At 41.2% G+C, this 11550-nt stretch overlaps 1 long non-coding RNA gene across 1 annotated transcript; it reads left to right on the forward strand.

Annotated features, from left to right (window-relative positions):
* Window positions 1-1253: 1253 nt before the first annotated feature.
* Window positions 1254-11289, forward strand: LOC134065689 (uncharacterized). The gene is made up of 3 exons (XR_009936323.1): window positions 1254-1349; window positions 10454-10557; window positions 11168-11289. It is a non-coding gene; the product is annotated as an uncharacterized LOC134065689 (long non-coding RNA).
* The last annotated feature ends 261 nt before the right edge of the window (window positions 11290-11550 follow it).

Consider the following 11550-nt stretch of genomic DNA (forward strand, 5'->3'; position numbering starts at 1 on the left):
CAATTAATCATAATTAGAAAAGCATCATTGTTTTGAGAAACAATGTAACTGGTCTGACGGATGCAACAATAAATGAAGGTGTTGGACCATACCACACATGCTCAATCTCTATTGAGTATATATTTGCAGCCCAACATCAAAGTGAACACAGCATTGTTTTCATTTGTGAGGAATACGCGTGGTGGCAGCCACATCATTTGTATGTGGACCAGCTCCAGAGCTTTATTATGACCGGGATCTCTGGCAACGTAAACAGCATGCAGGCAGAGTTCACCGGTGTGTGGAAGCACCTGAAGTTGTTTTGACAGTCTGCCCGGAGAGAGAGAGCCCCCTTTTCCCTGCATGCATTCCCACATCATATCGAGCGCCGGAAATAAAAGAGGTCGTCCGCGACAAACTTAGAATTGCTTGAGATGGGCTGCGCTGATGAGGGCTGCAGCTGCTATATCCACATTTCTCTCCAGAGCAGGGTGACCTTTACAGGACCTGTCAGTTAGGGCACACCAATTAACATATTGTGCTCAGGCAAGCTATTCTCTCTGTCTCACACCATCACCCGCTCTCACTCCCTGTCTGCTTCTCTTAGGTCACTACTAGAAAGACCGGAGTATAGCGCAAATTAGTGGAGTGAGCTGGAAGGCTCAATTATGGAAACAGTTTTATGTGGAGTGTGTGTATGGAATGTTGTGCCTTAAACACTATTCACAGTCTGCCTTGATGTGAGGCCAACAGAGACGAGAGTAGCAACACACAGTTAGAGCATCTGAAACACAGCAGCTATTACTTTTATTGGTATTCCTCATGCCTATGAGCTCTTGTTATGCATTCACTTCTAACACAGTATCCAATATTAAGTCTTACAATACTTAACAAAAAGCTCTCTGAATTGAGACAGTCTATTTATTTATTGTATTTGGACATGATGCTTTTGCAAATTTTCCTGTCGGCGTGAGTAAATATGAACGGTGAAATATGAGTTTTTTTAGGCGTTCCCACAGTGGGCAATCAACAACCAAAGCTAATTAACATTTCATAACAACAACACCAAACCAAAGCAACAAACACAAAATCAGAAACAAAGCAGCCTCTGTATAGCATTTCACAGGGGGGTTTCAAGCACACCCTGTTTTAAGCAGACTGTTCTGTTGAATTGTCTACTACCTAGCATGTGAGCTTTCTGCTCAGTGGTCTTTTCTGCCCCCAACGGTGTCTTCAAGGCATCGCTGCATGGAAGGCGCTCCCCGCTCCCAACAGTTTCAGCCAATCACTGCTGACGCTACAATTCAACTGATTTCAACTTCCCCGCCTCCTTCTCCTACAGTGAGGGAGTGCAACTCAACATTTGCAAGGTGAGTAGCCTAAATGTTTTTAAAACAGGAATTTGACTGTATTTGAATTCATTTTAAAATGTTTCGAGTGTTTAAAAGTTGTATGCTTTGAATAAGGCTATAGAAAAAAAACTAGGCTTTTCTTAGCTGAATGGGCATCTCAGTTAGCTAGCTAGCTAACTAGCTAACTATAGGCCTAAGCAATGATAGCTTCAGCTAACTATTTTATGCTAAGATTAGCTAAAACATAGTGAGTCTGGTATAGGCCCAAATAGCTGGCAGTGGTGAGCATTCAAGTTATGGTACTACTTTTAAACTGACCAGTGGATAGTGAAGATATGCTTTACTTGTAATGGGCTAGTCGTTAGCACAAGCTAACTTCCAGGCAGCTAACTTACATGAAGCCCATTTATTTTTGAGTGGTTGTGAGAGCCTATGAGATAAATGGAAGGCATCTAGACAGTACTAGGTATGGACAGATTGACTTAGGCTTGTTCTGTTGGCTACCTCGTGAGGTAGCCTGTTGAATGTCTCAGAGTAGTTGGTGATTTTGTGTGCCTATTCAAGAAATGGTTTGAAGAAAAACTGTAACTATGACCTAATATGGTGTGATTATGTAGGCTAGTTCTTAGTTCTCCTATGCAACCATCCCCTTTTGATGGAAATGAATCAAGTTTCACAGTTGTGTTTTAGTCATCAGGGCTTTTTTAAATCGATGTTTTGCAGTGTTCAAAGCAGACTTTTGAAAATGTAGAAAAATACTATTCTAATTAACGTGTTTCAACTCAACTGCAGTCACCCAAATTATATCTGAAGAAACTGCTATTTACATGAGTGTCACTTTAGATGAGAGGTACTGAAATGTCAAGCACAAGCACTCATCATTCTATTCACACATTTCATTCTGATGGAGAAATGTATCCTTTGACATTTTGTAAATGCACAGAACATTTTGCTTACAATTGAGTGAAAATGTACTTTTGGTGCCACTTTCCAATCAGAGGGGAGCTATCCATTCAGCTTTAGGTCAATACAAGACATCCTTGCTTTCTCACACTTCCTTCGGAGACTGCCTCTAAACTCTCTGAAGTGCAGTCTTGCCATTCAAGTCTTGAACCAGCTCGAAGGAAGGGAGGGAGTTCTTGTGTTTGAGTTTGATTGATTGGAGTGTCTCTCAGTCGCTAACAGCTCTCCTCAGCATTGTTCATCTGTTCGTCACTTTCTGTCAGCATTGTTCCTCTGTTTTTACGTTGTCGCTCTGCACCGCTGCTGTGTCAGTGTCTTTCAGACAAGCACGGTGGGGTGATTGGTGGTTTGCGACTATCTCTGTGTGAGATAATATGTGGTTTACAATTAGCCTGGCCGTCATCAGATCAATTCTTTGAGTTGAGATATTGGTCTGGGCGTTCTCGGCACACTTTCGATTGCCAAGGGGTGTAACCAGCAGTAATTTTTTCTTTTAGTTGTACGTTAAACTCTTACCGAATTTTGAAGTGCAATTGTTTAGTCAGTTTTAACGAAAATACACTCCCGGGTCATTTAACTCACGCCATGAATGGCTGAAGGATCATGCTATTACAATGGCATTGGTTCTGTACAAAGAGGTGTCAGCCATCTACTGTACCTCTGTCTGTCACCGTATAAAGCCCGCCCAATGCAGGATATGCAATTGTGATTGCTCCCTGTTTTTTTGGTGATTCATAAATAGGCAAGAATGGGACAGTGGCTACTACTGAGATATGAACCTTCCCCCATCTCACACATTCAGAGTAGGATCACTTCTTTAATGCGCTCATTATTATCTGCACACTGAATCCTTCTGTTTGTACGTGTGTAGTGTGCAGGTGTGCTAGTCCGGAACAGACAAGAATGACAGATTGTGCGCTATCTCCTTATCCTGTGGAACCTGTTGTGTCAGCCGGTATGCAGCATATGTTTTCATCACAGCACCGCATAATAAAAATGTCACACATAAAAGAGTTCAAAATATAACATGTTGACAGAGTCTAACAGATGAGCTGGAAGAATCCTCTAAAATTAATGAGAGAAAAAAAATATCAAGGTACCATAATTCATCATTACACAGTGCACTGCATCACCAAAATGTAAAATGTACAAGATGTCTTCCAAAAAAAAAAACAGAGTTTGCAGGCAGCCAGCCTTGTCGAGGCTCCACTTGAGTGCAGTTTGTTTTAAGTATTCATGCCCTTTTTAGCAGTAGTACATTTCTCTAAAGCGACAGAGTGAGTTTAGAATGCATGACATGAAGTCAAACTTGCACCCACTGACTTGATTAGTTGACGTAGGTACACTCAAAACCAGACAGTGCATATACAGGAAGTAAATATCTTTCTGTGCCAAGGGAAATCAAGGGAACATTCTCCAGAGACTCCAAAATTAAGATACCTAATTCAACACAAGGGAAAAATACAGTTTGTTGAACAAGATGCATCTAGCAAGGTGGAATACATTACATAATACAACACACACACACACACCATTTACCACACACACACACACACACACACACACACACACACACACACACACACACACACACACACACACACTCACAAGTGAACGCACACACAGACACAACAAATGCAGGCCAGCAGACACACACACACCATTATCCCCATCACACACACTCACAAGTGAACATATGCACATAGACACTTAAAACACACACAAATGCAGGCAAGCAGACACACACACACACCATTATCCTCACCACACCAAATTCACACACTCACAAGCAAACATTCACAGACACATACACAAAAGTAAGCGCACACATGCACACATTTATTTACATGCATAAAAGTTGCAGTAGGGGATGGAGTAAGAGATAGAAACAAATTGACAAGCGTGATTTTTTTTTTGCGGAGAGAATGTGCAGGATGGTAGTCATATTTTGTACCGTTTTGCGGTACATCTAGTTTCCTTAATGTTATGGATGTGTAGCCTCGCAATTTCGGTCTCTGCTTCACTGACCGTTCTCCATCTCAGTTAGGGACAGTACAACTTTACGCTAGGCTACGATGAACTGACTTTTAGTAGAGGACCACAAACACTCAGCAATGCTCTCTTTTCCAAAAGAAATTTCCCCTTTCAAGATTTCTGTATTAAAACTCCCCTTCTACAAATAGCATTTTTGCATTAAAAGTAACCTAGCGAAGTATTTTCTACAGACCTGCACTAGACTTACTGTATCCAGATCATCCTTTAAGGATGTCTTGGTTTTCTGCCAATCAAAATAAGTATATCAATTCAAAATTCTCCTTATTTACTGTCGATTACAGGGAAACAGTTTAGATCTTTTGTTAGCCAAAAGACATTAACAGTCTCATGACTAACATGTTCAGTGATATGTTACAAAGGTGGGCTAGATACTAAACCTTTGGTCTGTTATGTCCACTATCATTGATTTCGGTCCCTAGCTGAGACATGGCATCACTTTAATTGGGAACTGATCACTACCCTTGGGAACTGAACCACAGACCTTGGAGAGGGCAAATTAATGTGCATGCTTACCACAAGACAAAAACGTCTAGGGGAACTGGCATACTAACCATTGTCTTTCTATTAAAAATCATCATATTAAGTTTTCTTTTTAAATTACATTTCTTCATCCTTCAGTTCCTCCTCTAGATGAGTTACCAGCTTAATTTTCCTCAAGTGTCCAAAAATGTCAGTCTGACAGCACTGCAATACCTCTGTAATCCTTAAGGGCTTGTTCCACAGATATTCGTAAGCTATAAAATGAAGGACCACTTGAGTCAAGTGGATTTCAAATGAATGAATTACTTCAATTTTCTCTGTTATTCTCAGTAAAATGAATTAAACGGAGAGCAAAAAAAATAGAGAGATTAGCCATGATTAACTGATGTAAGTAATTCTCCCATGCTTCCTTAGTATAATGGGGTCATTAACCACAGCACAATGCATCTTAATCCGTCCCAAAGGTGGAGGCCATATAGGGACCCATCTCACAGGTTTATCTCTACTCGTGAGACACTACTCCCAGCATGGCAGCAACATAAAACATATTTGATAGTTAAGCTGTTTTTTTAGGATTTGAAGAGGACAGCTTGAGTGCAATAAAAAGAGGGTGGGGACATCTGTTTTAGGTGGATTTGTGTTATTGTCAGTTGTCAGTAACTATAAGCTTTTTTTTTCTTGTTGTTGTTGGAGACTTTCAGATTTAAGGTTGTCTTTTGTTTTATAGCACAGCCTGAAAGGTATTTATGAAGTTAATAAGGATAAAGCAGTAAACCCTTTAGTAGCTCTAATCTCCCGTTTTTGTTTTAGGATTGGAATCCCGCTACCTTCCTCTTTTATAATCAATTTTTTAAACACACAGCTAGTGTAATCCTTTGAATGCTTTAAATTCATCAGTTGCTTGACTCAGCGCAGCAGAGTCAGGGTCAATCAAAATGGAATTGCGCAAATTCAGAGAGTCTTAGCACATCCTGACATGGTTCCTCTGGAAGGATCTTTGAGATTAGCCAGAGAACAGAGCCTTTCAGATGAATGGCCAAAAGGGTTGGCATGCATGCCTACATGCAGGTCTGACATACCGACATCCTCACTGTCAGAGGTGATGAAAACTCTCTCTGATAGACGTAATTCACCAGACATCACCTGGCCACATTCACACCAACCAGCACACATACCATTACTCCACGTCAGCTCACATTCACATAGTCCACCTGTCACCTGTCAGACCCTCACCCCTTGCCTGCCTACGGCTGATACAGTAGATCTCTGCCCACCAACGAAAGGAGTCAAGTAGTAGGAATAACAGGATTTTATCTTGGATTTTCAGAAGACTTCGCAAGTGCTGAAGTTAGAGAAATAGAACAAAGGAGGCCTAGGAAGAAAATGAAGAAGTTAGAAATAAAGTTAGTTAGTAAAGTAGTTTAGTTATATTTTGGAGGGAAATCTTTTTTTCTCCTTGCATGTTCAAGTACTGTGCAAGAGGTAGTCAGTCCAATTGTTTCCATTAGGGAACTCCCAGTTATTATGCTTCTCTGACAGTTATCTGTGAAATGTCTAAATTTCACTGATGGAAAATTGAACGTCAGCAGTTTCCAGCTGTGTGCCTCGATAGGAATCACATAGTTCCAGTTCTTCACTGCTACACAGAGCATACTGTGAGCATATTGAGATAAAACATATGCAATATTAAGAGTATATCAGCCAGTCAGAGATTATCATTATGGCTCCAGAGTGAAACTGTACGTTCTTGAAAAGAAAAAGTAAAATGAAGGAGAAAACTTGAACTCCATGTGCTGTGTGAATTTTTAGAGCAGAATTTGCTGAAACGAAGGGGTCATCAAACATGGCAAAGAAGGTAAAAAATCATCTTGAATCGTCTTTTCCCTGGCCGTCTCTTTCACTCTGTTTTTTCTCCCTTTTCTTTTTTTATTCCTCTCCACCTTATCACTCGTTTCCAATTCTCTTCTTCTCCTCTGTTTTTCACTCCTCACTTTCTCTCTTTCCATATTGCTTCTCTCTCCTGATATTGAAAAAAGTAAGACGAAAAAAAAAACGTCTTCCCTGCGGTCGTTACTCCCTACTCACTGTGAGACTTCTGGAGATCCTCTGAGAGCTGAGTGAGTTCATTTGCTCTAGGCTTCACTTCCAAAAAGCACTTGATCAAGGACGACCCGTTTTAAAAAAAGGGAGCTTCAGTTTTGTCACCTACCTCCAAAGGCACATATCCATGTAGAGGCTTGAGAACAGTCACTCTGAGGTGTTGGTCAGAACGACCTAGAGGATAACTAGACTAGATTTAATTCTTCAGGGGTTAGGATATGTTGTTGATCATGAAAGACATAGATCCTACTGTAACTGTTTTGAAGGTCATTCAGTATAACTTCTATAGAGCGCTAACTAATTATGACACCATAGAGGGATAATCTTTAATGAACAGAAACATGCAAGTAAGAAAGTAAAATGAAAGTAAGTTAAATAGTCATGTACAAAGTATTGTGATGTTTTTCCAGGGAAAGAAACTGTGACTGTTCTCAGTACATCTGTACATTATTTACTTGAGCACACCGACAAATACTCTTTTATTTGGACAAAAGTGTTAGTGTCATGCTTAATATCCCATTTTATGTAAACGTATCCTGTCTGCTTTTCTTTTTATTGGAAATAAGCCCCTTGAAACGCCATGTTGAAGCCTGAAAAAATCGTAAAATTTTGGCAATTTTCACTAGCCTAGCATTCCCATTGAAGTGAATGGGGGCGGGACTTGTTCACTTTCTCCAGTTCTTATAATACCTCCATGGTCCTCCCAGTCTTTGCCTTTGTCCAGCAAAACCCTTGCATCTCTCTCTCTCTCTCTCTCTCTCTCTCTCTCTCTCTCTCTCTCTCTCTCTCTCTCTCTCTACATCCTTTATCGAACTTTCAGCATATGCATCTGTCCTCCCAGTCTGCCAGTCTCTTTGTCACCCTCTTGGTTTTTCACTATATTCTCTACAATACATTTCTGCCTTCCAAGGAGAGGCCTCTGACTTGTTTGTCCATGTATTCCGGTTGGGTAAATGGTCAAGGCTGCTTGTGGCCTCAGGAGGGATTGAGAAGCACCAGGTTTTGGGTATTGTTCATTGCACCATGTGGCTACCTGTGGAGCCTTAAGTCGAGAAGCTGTACTTGTGCATCGTGTGGTAACTACCTTGAGGTGGTGATGTAACCAGACCTTCTTTCTCTTTTTTCTATCTCAGAATTATGAAACATATGACAAGAATAAGCCATAAGAGAGAGTGTGTGTGTGTGTGTGTGTGTGTGTGTGTGTGTGTGTGTGTGTGTGTGTGTGTGTGTGTGTGTGTGTGTGTGTGTGTGTGTGTGTGTGTGTGTGTGTGTGTGTGAGTGTGTTTGGTGTGTGTGTGTGTGTGTGTGTGTGTGTGTGGGATTATTTTGTATTTTGAGGGTGAGAGAGTGCAGCCTTGAGATGGCAGCACAGAGAGAGAGAGTGCTGTTATTGTCCACAGTTCTTTTGCTGATGGTCCCAACGGAGAGGTGGGCCAAGTCTATGAATCTGAAGGTCACTCACAAGGACACAAGGGTACCAACTTGAATCAAGGCAAGATTCTTCTTCTGATCCAAGTGCTGTCAAGGGCTCTTTTTTCATCTGCACTGATGGCCAAGGATGATGTATTTCCATAGAGCAGACTCTAAGTCTCTTGAGACTCGTGAGGGTTTTCTTGGCTAATGAAGTTATGGCTCGGAATTTTGCATCTGCTTCTAAAAGAGACACTTTGTTCCCTCCAGCCCTTTTTCCACAGCTTGCACATTCAGTAAATGATTCCGTTTATTCACATCTTTTAAGTATTCCTTATGTGCCAATCTTTGAAACAAACAAGCTCTTCCCTTTAACATGAAAACAAGTTTTGCATATGGGTGTATGTGTGTGCATTTGTGTGTGCGTGTTAATAGAGCAATACACCTCCTTTGTCCCCAGAGTGAGCAATCAACCCTGTCTTATTTTTTGTAATCATCCATCTGCCTTTAGAAAAACCACACCATGCCAGGCTCACAAAATCCCCTGAACAGAGAACTATAACTGCTTTGTTAATATCTGAGTCTGAAAAGGAAAAAGGAAATTAGCATTGTTATAGAACTCTATGGAGCATGTATCCGTTGCGGTGCCAGAGGGATAATAGCCTCCACTCCCTAAGAAGATTTCAGCCTGGAGAGTGATATCTGCACCGCCGCAGAGAGAAAAGAGATGGAGGCGATGGGATTGAAATCCTCATAGTATTATGCTAAGATCTGCTCAACTTCTGATACTTGACATAATGCAATTTACATATGAATGAAAAATGTCTCAGAGATTATGTCAGCATAATCTCTGACTATCTAGTGACAGTGTCAGCCAGCTCACCTGTGTGTGTGTGTGTGTGTGTGTATGTGTGTGAGAGACACTGTGTGTGTGTGTGTGTGTGTGTATGTGAGACTTCACACATGCCCTTATATAGAATATGTTCCTGGGAAAGAGACGAGTGTCTCAGGTATGTTCACTGGTTACAGGTGCATTTGCTGAGTGCAAAGAACATCCACATTTTGGTTTTGTGGAGGGGAAAGAAAGTGATTCAGCACCCTTCACATTTAATGGCACCACTGGTACAGTGCGGTAAAAAGATTTATATACTATATAGGAACATATTTTGTTGAATTATTTTAGTCTCACAATGAAAACAATGAAAAGAGTCCAACCTTGAAGGGATTTCTGGAAAAAATAGAGAAAGTAAGGAGATTGTGAAAGAAAGACCTGCATGCATGCCTAGTGATACATATGGTAGAGGATCTGTGATATTCCAGACCCCTTTTTTTACCTCTACAAAGGAAAAACCTTGTTAGAGTGCTTGGCATCATGAACGAAATACCTGGGCTTTCCAATTGAAACCTTTCTATCTCTGCCAAAACACTAAAACCAGGTCATGATTGGATCACCCAACTGGCCAATGATCCCAAACACACATCCAAACAAACACAAAGAGGTTTACCGAACAGAAAAGTACTCTTCTGTCCTGGTTATCTGTCCACTAATCTCCTGCCTATTGAAACCCAGTGGGGTGAGCTATTGGGGCGAGAAGACTGCACAAGAGAGAGATTCTGTGAAGAGGAATGGTCTCAAATGCCCTGCTTTGTATTCCCCAACCTCGTGGGATGTCATAGAAGAAGAAGAAGAAGAACAGCTTTATTGCCAAAGGGAAGTGTGGCACTTGTGTTTTTATTAAAAAACATTGATTTATTTATGAGGTATTGTTTATACAAACTTCCTTTCAAGGTTTTATGTTCCCACATTGCATTTTGAAAATAAGAATATAAATAAGAAAGAAATAAGTAAGAGATAAGCATTTAAAAAAAAAAAAAACATTCATTTGTATACTTTACCAGAGGTGGCAATACATGTTGCCTTCAATATGATATTTGTATATTATTATATTTCTGTCACCTACTTGTAGCCCACACACATTGTTGGACAGGGTATGATGTGTTTATTGGGCTTGATATATTTTGACCATTTATTGTACGCTTTTATATTTGCCTTTATTTACACCAAATGTCTGAATTTATGTATCCATAAAATGTGTTTTTTTTCTTCCCCCCAGTTTTGAGGGGACACTCAAGTCGCTCTGCCTACACCCATATCTCATCTGTGGGCTCTCAGTGCTTCAGATCACACAGCTGCCCTGTGAGGACATCTAACAGAGAAGTAATATAACTTTTCTTTCAGTCTTAGAATATATTTGACCTCAAAAATGTTGAATGCCTTTTCAATAATGTGCTGGATATTACCACTGGAAGAAGGCTCTGGCTGCATTTGACCTTTTCCAGAGACTTCTGTTATGTCTGTGCTGAGATGTTTGTTTAACTGACAAGTGCCACATCTCCCTCCCTCAGATTGCCCTCCCCCACCCCCTTGGTCCCACCCCCACTCTCCCACTATCATACTCTCACTATCTCACCCCTCTGTCCAACTGTCCAACTCTCACTGCCCCCCTCCCACTGTCCAATCCCTTCTGTCCCACTCCCACTGCCATACTTTCACTGTCCCACACCACTGTCTCCTCTGTCTCACTCCCTCTGTCCAGTTCCCAGTGTCCTACTCCCATGCATAAACACCAGTTCTATGCATTATGTGTCTAGCTACAATGTGCTACACTGTGACACAACACAAACAAATACTGGGTTGATATCTAACCTGTGCTGGGTCAATTTTGCACGGGCAAAATGGGAAATAACCAAGCAATATTGGGTTGCCTATATGATTGAACATCTCGATTTAAGGATTTAACCTAACAGTTGTGCTATTCTGTCTGAAGTTAAAGGGTTTTCCTAGTTGGGTCATTGACTCAACTCAGAGGCAGAGGTCCAGCTGCTGCTCCAGTCCCAACCCAACTCTTGCTTACCATGCTGATGCATTTACATGCTCCTGATAGATGAGGTGAGGTTTTGGTTTAGTGTCTTTCCTCAGGAGATCCTCCACTCACTGATCTCTGCTGCCTCAAAACACGCACGCATGCACACATGCACGCACACACACATGCACATACAGACAGACAGACAGACAGACAGGCACGCACGCACACACGCACACACACGTGCATTTGCTGTCTACAGACCTCATTGTATGTCACATCCCCCTGGTGTGCTCTGTTTCACAGGGTGCACCACCACCCTTTCATTACAAATGTAGCAACCACTG

The sequence above is a fragment of the Sardina pilchardus genome, chromosome 19 (assembly GCF_963854185.1).
Source record: "Sardina pilchardus chromosome 19, fSarPil1.1, whole genome shotgun sequence".
NCBI classification, from domain to species: Eukaryota; Metazoa; Chordata; class Actinopteri; order Clupeiformes; family Clupeidae; genus Sardina; species Sardina pilchardus.